General features: G+C 43.5%; 1 long non-coding RNA gene across 1 annotated transcript; it reads right to left on the bottom strand.

Moving 5' to 3' along the window:
- Positions 1-3,066: 3,066 nt before the first annotated feature.
- Positions 3,067-8,874, bottom strand: LOC309799163. The gene is made up of 4 exons (XR_014293264.1): positions 8,743-8,874; positions 6,267-6,435; positions 4,256-4,449; positions 3,067-3,221 (listed from the first exon to the last, which is right to left on the bottom strand). It is a non-coding gene; the product is annotated as an uncharacterized lncRNA (long non-coding RNA).
- Positions 8,875-9,184: the final 310 nt, after the last annotated feature.

Below are 9,184 nucleotides of genomic sequence, written 5' to 3'. Positions count from 1 at the left end.
GGCCGCTGGGCCTGCGCGTCCGGAGCCTGTGCTCCGCAACGGGCGAGGCCACAACAGTGAGAGGCCCGCGTAACACACACACAAAAAAAAAATCTTATAATAACCTATAATGGAAAAGAATCTGAAAAAGACTATTATGTATATATACAGTTGAATATATTTACAATTGAATATATATATACATCTATATATAAAACGGAATCACTTTGCTGTATACCTGAAACCAATATAACATTGTAAATTAACTCTCCTTCCATTTAAAGATGGTTTTTAAAAAAGAAATCATAAAAAAGATACTGAGCACAAAACAGAGCTTTTAATACAGGGTTCAGCTACATGAAGGGGCCTCACACTGATGATAGTCAGTAGCTTTCTAATTCCACTGAGGACAGAGGAATTTCAACCCAACGGATTTGGATAAAACATAGTTGATTAACTTCTTGTGAGGCTTGTTACGTAACTAGTAACTACATGAGTTACGAAAAAGGACTGGGGGCTTCCCTGGTGGCGCAGTGGTTGAGAGTCCGCCTGCCGATGCAGGGGACACGGGTTCGTGCCCAGGTTCGGGAAGATCCCACATGCCGCAGAGCGGCTGGGCCCGTGAGCCATGGCTGCTGGGCCTGCGCGTCCGGAACCTGTGCTCCGCAACGGGAGAGGCCAACAGCAGTGAGAGGCCCGCGTACTGCAAAATAAAATAAAATTAAAATAAAATAAAATAAAAAGGACCAGAACTCCATCCTCTGCCCATCTTTTTTTAAAATTAATTTATTTACTTACTTATTTTGGCTGCGTTGGGTTTTAGTTGCTGCGCGCGGGCTCTCTCTAGTTGCGGTGAGCGGGGGCCACTCTTCGTTGCAGTACAAGGGCTTCTCTTGTTGGGGAGCACGGGCTCTAGGCGCGAGGGACTCAGTAGATCTGGTGCGTGGGCTCAGTCGTTGTGGCTCGCGGGCTCTAGAGCGCAGGCTCAGTAGTTGTAGCGCCCGGGCTTAGTTGCTCCGCGGCATGTGGGATCTTCCTGGACCAGGGATCGAACCCGTGTCCCCTGCACTGGCAGGTAGATTCTTAACGGCTGTACCACCAGGGAAGCCCCTGCCCATATTTAAGATGAGATAAGCCCTTTGTTTCTAAGGTAACTCTGATGCGGTCGTTCGTTAGAGAAGATGTGATAGAACACCTTTCCGTTCCCCTCTGCCCGCGTACCTTGCTCTCGCACAAGGCAGGAGCCTTGCAGGGTTCGCGTGCCTGCTACCGGCACCACCCTGTCGGTCAAACGGGCCTTTGCCAAACAGACAATGTGAAGTATGAGTGTTGTTATTATGTTGACCTTATTAAGAAGAATAGAGGAATCCATAATAGTGTCCTTCAGTGTTTTCTTTTGAAGACACATCTTAAAGGACTTGGAAGAAGTCTATCAGTTCTAGGTTCCATTGGGTATTATTTTACCCTGAATTATTTATTCACTGTAAGTGGTAAGAAGAAGTATTGTTGGCATTTTTTAAGAACCACAGGGTGAGAACAAGAGGTCTGTGTAAAAGGAGAGTTGGACTTCCTAGAAAAGAGGCTGTTAGAAAGAAGAAGGAATGGCTTGATGCCTTTTAAACTTATTTATATTCCCACGTCGTTCCAGGAAGATTTAAGGCTGAATTCTTGATAATGACAGAATTTTCAAGCTCTTAAATCTACAGTAATATTCGTTACTGAGCAATGTGTGACAAAGAATCCTTGCAGCCTGTGATCAGGCTAGGGCTTCAGATTCTGGCAGGACGGTGTAGAACAGCGACGCTTTGTATGTCTCTGCTATATAACAGCTCATTCATGCAAACAGATGAACTAGTCAGATATTTTACTTGGTTTTTAATGATCTTATTTAATTAATTATTTTAATTGTTTATTGTGTACGTTTCCATTTAGGAGAGCTAGGAATAATCTCAAATGTATCAGTTAGGATGTTTTTTCTTCTGCAAGTTACAGAAAACCCACTACAAACTGGTGTAAGGAGAAAAACAAAACAGGGATGGAGAAGGATTTCCTGGATCTCGTGGCTAAGAAGCCCCAATGGAGAGCAGACGTGAAACGTGGCTGGATCCTGGGCTAAAAAAAAAAGTTCTTTTATTGTCATATGCTCCACATGGCAAGATGGCAGCAGAATGAAAGGAACCTGCTTTTCTAGTCGCTGGAATGAGTCACGTGCCAATCCCGACCCAGTCACGCTTGTCCAGGGACCGTGGGGCTCTGAGAGGTCTGGCTAGGTCACAAGTCGCCCCCAGACTCCCCCTCAACCAGACGGACCGAGAGGAAGACTAGATTCCCAAACAAAACCCGGAATTGTGACTGGAGGTGGACTGAACGGGTGTTCGTCAGCCCAGAAGAAACGTCTTTCACACACGTTCCCTGTATTTGAATATTTCAGTGAAACTCTCCGTTTAGGACGGTCACGCTGCAGTTTGTGCTTCCTGCTCATCTGGTGTGAAACTCCTCGGATTCAAGCTTTGTTCAGCAAAGTGGAGTCCCAACGGCCAGTGTCAACCGGCAGGCTAGTTGTTCTAAAGCGTCGGGTGCCAGACTGTGAGTGCGTCCGTATGGTGAGCTAAGGGCGTTCCTTTAGATGAGGACTTTGTTTTTTGTTTGTTTAATTTTTATTTTTATTGTATATCGAAGCATAGGTGATTAACAATGTTGTGTTAGTAAGACAAATATACGATATCGATATGCGGAATCTAAAAAGAAAAATGCTACCAATGAACTTATTTACAAAACAGGAACAGACTCACAGACTTAGAGAATGAATTTAAGGACTTGCCTTGTAAGGTCATGGAAACCTTCGCTGGCACAGAGTAACTGCTGGAGATGAGAGGCCCTGGGGCAGCACCTGCCCACCTCCAGGCAGACCCCCCAGAGTCAGACGCTGAAGGCTCTCAGCTGGAGGACCCGACCTGACACTGCTGGATGTCCAGGCGCTGCCCGAGGCCCTGTCCCAGCCGAGGGTGAGTCCCGCTCACGGGTGTCCTGAAACCATCACCACCCAGGGACCCTGCTGGCGCGGAGCTGCCTCCTCCCGGACTTCTTGGTGAGGCCGGTGCCCCTTCCCTGTTTTCCCTGCTCTTACGAAGCTGTGGTGTGTGCTCATCACGTGCACTAACTTCTACGATTCCTGAACCGAATACGGGCTCCGTTCTGTGGGCCTCCACCCCCGTGACCCTTACGCAGCCTCACCGCCGGGCCTGGTGACAAAACCAGGACACGCTGTCATTATGCTATGTGGTTGCATAGCTTCTATTTAGAGTTAGCGTGGCAGAGATGCCAAGAGCCTCCCCACGCTGCCTTCTTTCCTCCTTCCAGAGGAGGAAAAGTACCCCGGCACCTCGGTCCCCAGACACACACTACCTCTCCCAGCTCCCTGAAGGCAGGTGCAGCCACGTGGCAACACTCCAGCCAATGAGATGTGAGTACAAGTGATGTGTACAGTTGCTAGGTCTTGTCCTAAAAGTGAGTGTGGGTTAGGCGACCCTTTTCTAATAATATACATATATATTTTAATATAATATACATGTAATTTATTATATATAATTTATACTTCATTATTTATTATATTTTTAAAAATATATAAACCTGTATTACCAGTAGTTCAAAGAGCAAGCAATGTTTACCCTGGGGAAGAGAAAACTTGAGAGTGGTTTTAAAACCACTTTTAGGGACTTCCCTGGTGGTCCAGTGGTTAAGACTTCACCTTCCAACACAGGGGCTGTGGGTTCGATCCCACACCCCCTGCACTGGGGGAGCTAAGCTCCCACATGCCTTGTAGCCAAAAAACCAAAACATAAAACAGAAGCAATATTGTAACAAATTCAATAAAGACTTTAAAAATGGTCCACGTCAAAACCAAAAAATCTTTAAAAAAATAAAATAAAACCATTTTTAAAGACTTTAGCATATGTTCTTGCTTTCTAACCACTGAAATAAATTTTTAACCTCAACAGAGCATCATGGCCTCTAAGGAAAGGCCCCCAACTGCTAGCCTTGGCTGCTCCAAGGAGCTGATATTGTCCAATAGGATGGCTGTCGCCTCACATTCCCTAGACTCCAGGTAGGAATCACTGACTCGGGGTGGGGATGAGAACACTGTCTCTAAGACTCGAAGTGCTGTCCTGGGAAATGGGGCAGATTGGCTCCTGGTGAGACAACCGTGAAGCGTCATAAAATGTGGCTGAGATTTCCTACCATTGGAGGTGTTTATAGAGAGTGGTTGGTTACCTACCAGGGACGCTGTCGAAGGACCTCACACCTTGCCTTTCCACCTTCACTTGGATTTCACCTTAATTTGAAAAGTGACCCCGTGGCGTATGGCCCTGGGAGACCAGGAGACAGTCTTGCTGCTTTGGAGTCAAAACTGCACCAAAGGGCTTCACTGGTTGGTTTGAAATATTTAGTCTTCTAAACTCTTGTTCATTCCTATTAAGACATACAGAAAAAAAAAATTCCAAAGACAAAACAAGAAATCAGAACATCACCATCTTCGCCAGGCCTGCTCCATCCCCCTTGACCAGCGTATCACTTGCAATGGACTCTGAAGAATCAAATGTGTAAAGACCAGGGAGCTCAGCACACTGATGAAGTCAGTGATATTTGATTTCTGAGTTTTCCCTTTTTTCTGTATGATCGCCCCATTTCCAGGGACTTTTAGAAAAATCATCACCTTCGAGCTGTAGATGTTTCACTGACGCCCGCCCTTGGGAAACAAGCTCAGGAACTCAGCAAAGTCTGAGAATCTGTGACTGATGAGGTTTAATGTGCTGACTTGTAAAGGGTGTGAGCTCTGGACAAGAAGGCTGAACTAAAAGGCACACCTCTTTAATTACAGGATTTACGCCAAGAAAAGTCAAAGACAGTGGGTGGGGTTTGTGACCCTGTCTTTGCCTTTAGTAGAGAAAGCCTTCTTGGTAGCTCTTGAATTTTTTTTTTTTTAACGACCAGTTTGTCTAAGTTAAGAGCCAAATAAGGGTCACGTGTTGTTACATTCAGTTTCTATGTCTCTTCTAAGCCATGGGTTCCTCCTGTTTCGGTCAGGCTCACTTTCTTTCTTTTCCTTGAAATGTATTTGTCATATTTTCCTGTAAGTTTTTCCACAGTCTGAATCTTGCTAATTGCATGCTACTGATGTTGTTTAAAAGCCTCCTCTGTCTCTTTTATTTTCTGTAAATTCATACATTTAGAGGCTCAATCAGATTTAGGTTCAATTTTTTTGGCGTGAAAGGGGACGGTGTAAGTGGTTTTGTGTACTTCCAACGGGAAGCACGGAGTATCTGTCTGTTTCTGTGACGCTGGGACTGTTCAGAGGGCTCAGGCCCTGCCAGGCTGACTCATAACACTATGAAGGTCTGTCCATTTTTCACCTAATGCTTTTAGCAGCCGTTGGTGATCTCTGCTTACACCCGTTATTTCATTGGAGGCTGCAGCCCTGTGGTTTTTCTGGATCTATGAGGCCTGCTTCGCTTCTTAGCTGGAAGCTCTCTACAAAGGGAAACCATTTCATCAACTAATGGTTACCCTCAGGTATAGTTTGTACAGGAAGGCCAGACAACTGTTTGATTCTCTTTTTATTTATAAGTTGTTAGAATGATAGGTTGGTTCCTAAAATAAAAATATGACTATTTCTTCTACTCATAAAACTTCTGAGGCCAGATGTGTGGGATTTTCTGTCCCATTTAACTACCCAAGAGGCACAGTCCCCAAAGACCATCCCCAACTTGAGATGCTAGTTGCAAATCCCAGGTACCTGTACTTCTGACCAACCAGCTATAAATCGGAGATCCCCACAACCCTCTCCTCAGCTTGATCATTTGCTCACAGAAGTTAGGAAAGCACTTACTATCACCCATTTATTATAAAGGATACAACTCAGGAACAGCCAAAGGGACAAGATGCACAGGTATGGGGGGAGGGGTGGAGCATCCATGCCCACCACTCCCAGCACTTTGACGTGTTCACCAACCCAGATACTCTCCAAAACCTGTTGTTTAGAGTTTTTACGGAGGCTTCATTTCTTAGGCGCGATCAATTATATCATTGGCCATTGGTGATTAAGTCCATCTCCAGCCCCTCGCCCCTCCCCCGAGGTCAGTGGGTGGGGCTGAAAGGTCTGACCCTCTAATCACCCCAGCCTCCCCTCAGTCCCATCCTTAGGGTCTTTTCTAAGTCACCTCATTAACATAACTTCAGGTGTGGTTGAAAGAGGCTAGTTATAAATAAGCAAAGAGGTCTCATTTTACCGGATCACTCAAGAAATTCCAAGTGTTTCAGGAGCTCTGTGCCAGGAAGCCAGTGTAGACACCAAATACATATTTCTTATTATGTCACAGTTCCCTGGCATCCTCCGTGGGTGACTCATGATTCCTTTTTTTCTTTTCTTCTTTTTTTTTTTGTCATTATGAAATCTATCTACATAAAAGATAAACATAAGAAAGGCTAAGTAAAATGATTTATTACATTCATTTTCCAATTTCTTACATTGTAAAAGGAAATCGATTCCACATCCTACTGTATAACATATTTAAGCTACTACGGTGTCTTAATCTGTTCCAGATGCTCTAACAAAATACCATAGACTGTTGTTCTGTAAACAAAAGAAATTTATTTCTCATAATTCTGGAGGCTGGGAAGTCCAAGATCAACACCGTGCCAGCAATTCGGTGTCTGGTGAGGGTCCAGTTCCTCATTCATAGACGGTGCCTTCTCACCGTGTCCTCACACAATGGAAGGGGCGAGGAAGTTCTGTGGGGTCTCTTTTATGAGAACACTAATCCCATTCATGAGGGCTCCACCTTTATGCCCTAAGCATCTCCCCAAAGTCTCACCTCCTAAGACTGTCATGTTGGGAGTTAAGATTTCAACAGACGAATTTTGGGATGACACAAACATTCAGATTATAGCATAGGTTTTTTTTTTAAGTAATTGAAAGGTAAACTAAATACTGATTTTTTTACTCACAAGATGAAAATTATAATTATAGACATACAAATTGATACTTGGCTATTTATAGAAAGCGAGTGAGGTAAAGTTACAGCAGCCATATTCATAGTGAAATTTTATTTGACTTAGGAAATGTAGCATCTTCACGTTTCTCAAAGTTGAATCCTAATCCAGAAATATTTGTAATGCTTTTTAGGAATAATCCAAGTGGCACACTTATCTAAATCTATTACCTTTCAGAGAAACAAGCTAACCAAGCTTGTGGTGCAAGCTTTTGTACGACCCACTCTTATAAAAAGGAGATACTGGGACTTCCCTAGTGGTGCAGTGGATAAGAATCTGCCTGCCAATGCAGGGGACACGGGTTCAATCTCTGCTCCGGGAAGACCCCACGTGCCGCGGAGCAACTAAGCCCGTGTGCCACAACTACTGAGCCTGCGCTCTAGAGCCTGCGAGCCACAACTACTGAGCCCTCGTGCCACAACTACTGAAGCCCACATGCCTAGAGCCTGTGCTCCGCAACGAGAGGCCACCACAGTGAGAAGCCCCAATGAGGCAACAAAGAGTAGCCCCCACTCGCCACAACTAGAGAAAGCCCGTGCACAGCAACGAAGACCCAACACAGCCAAAAATAAATAAATAAATAAAAAAAATTTTAAAAATAAATAAAAAGGAGATACTCCAGGTGTAGGAACAAGAATGCTTAAGGTGGAGCATATTAGGGGCCAGGAACTCCCTTTGGTTGTTATCTTACCCAATGAGAATCTACAATCAGCTCCTGTTAGCAGCTCTCTCTACTCTGAGAGCCAGCAATTACCTTAAACTGGAGAATAAATTCTTATCGTTTAGTTGGTAACTTGGTAGATTATTACATCCTTGTAAATCATTCAAATATTTTTGATGTGCCAAGGCCTACAAAGATGTTGGTGACAAAAAGGGGAAAATTCAGGGTCTCTGCCCTCAAGGAATTACAGCAGGTGAGGCAGACCGGAGACAGGCAGGCAATCTTAGCAAAGGGCTCTGATAAAGCCTCAGTGTGATTCTTTTTCCTCCAAAATAAGTATTACATAATAATCCTGAGTGGAAACGTGTATCTTGTACCTGACAGCATTTCTCCGACGCCCCACCCACTGGTCTTTTGCTTAAGCAAAGTCTCCAAGGGGTACACACACAACTGCATCCTCGGCTCTGTGACACAAATCTGGGCTGTTATGTAGCAAACACTTCTGACAGCGGGTTCTAGCCCAGCTGTGGGTCTGTCTGCATCGCCATATAAGGGCTTTCCCTTTTCCACCTTAGAATTCAGGGGCAGGTCGCAACTGCAAAGATGTAAACGTTTACGTACGTGGTCACTGAAAACCAGCGTTGGTTTCCAAGCTTTTTTCCATTTTTTTTTAAGCTCCAGACCCAGTATTTAAATGAAATCACCCCTTGGTAGAAAACTGAAGGCTGCTACCCACATTCCCAATTTCCAGGCGCCTCTGCAGAACTCCGGCTGTTTTTCAGAACACTGACTTCAAGGATAAAATTCAAAAACATAAGCAAAAACCTTGAACTTGAAATTTCTCGCAAAGGCTTATGTTCATGTTCTTTAAGACCATATATCTTCTTGCTTCACATAATAATAATAATAATTTCTATTTTATAGTGCTTTTAACTTTCGGAAGTGTTTTTCTATGAATTATACCAGATTTTGTGGTCTGGTTCCCCCTCCCTTTAATGTAGTTATTTCTAATCTCATGGCCTATGTCTAAGAAGAAAATTTGATATTATTACCTTTTCATGGATTTTTCTCACTGTTTAAGCAATGTAGCCTTTTGACTAAGTAGACCTCTTTTAAGCAAGTATGACTTGAAAGTTATTTTCCTTAAGCCCAGTTATCATCTGATACTGATTGATCCACCCACCTGCAAAAAAGAATTAATCAACATATGAACATATGCTATAATAAAGAGAAAATCTCCAATTCTTTAAAATACTTTTATATAATCTTTCAGACTAGTTATAATCTATTTTAACACAGTCATTTTAATTCCCACAGTATATTATTATACTGTCAAATTGAAATTTAAGATTTTTTCTTTTTTTTTTTTTTTTGCAAAACACTGTTGCTTGTATTTATCACTGTGAAGGGATTACCACCAAATGCTAACTGGTCATGGGGTAAGGGAAGGATGTGCTAAAGTGGATTAAAGTATTAAACCCAATTTGTGAAACC

The sequence above is a fragment of the Mesoplodon mirus genome (genome assembly GCF_964341445.2).
Source record: "Mesoplodon mirus genome assembly, chromosome: 3".
Taxonomy (NCBI): domain Eukaryota; kingdom Metazoa; phylum Chordata; class Mammalia; order Artiodactyla; family Ziphiidae; genus Mesoplodon; species Mesoplodon mirus.
Note: the sequence above shows the minus strand (reverse complement) of the source record. Positions and strands in the feature narration are given on the sequence as shown.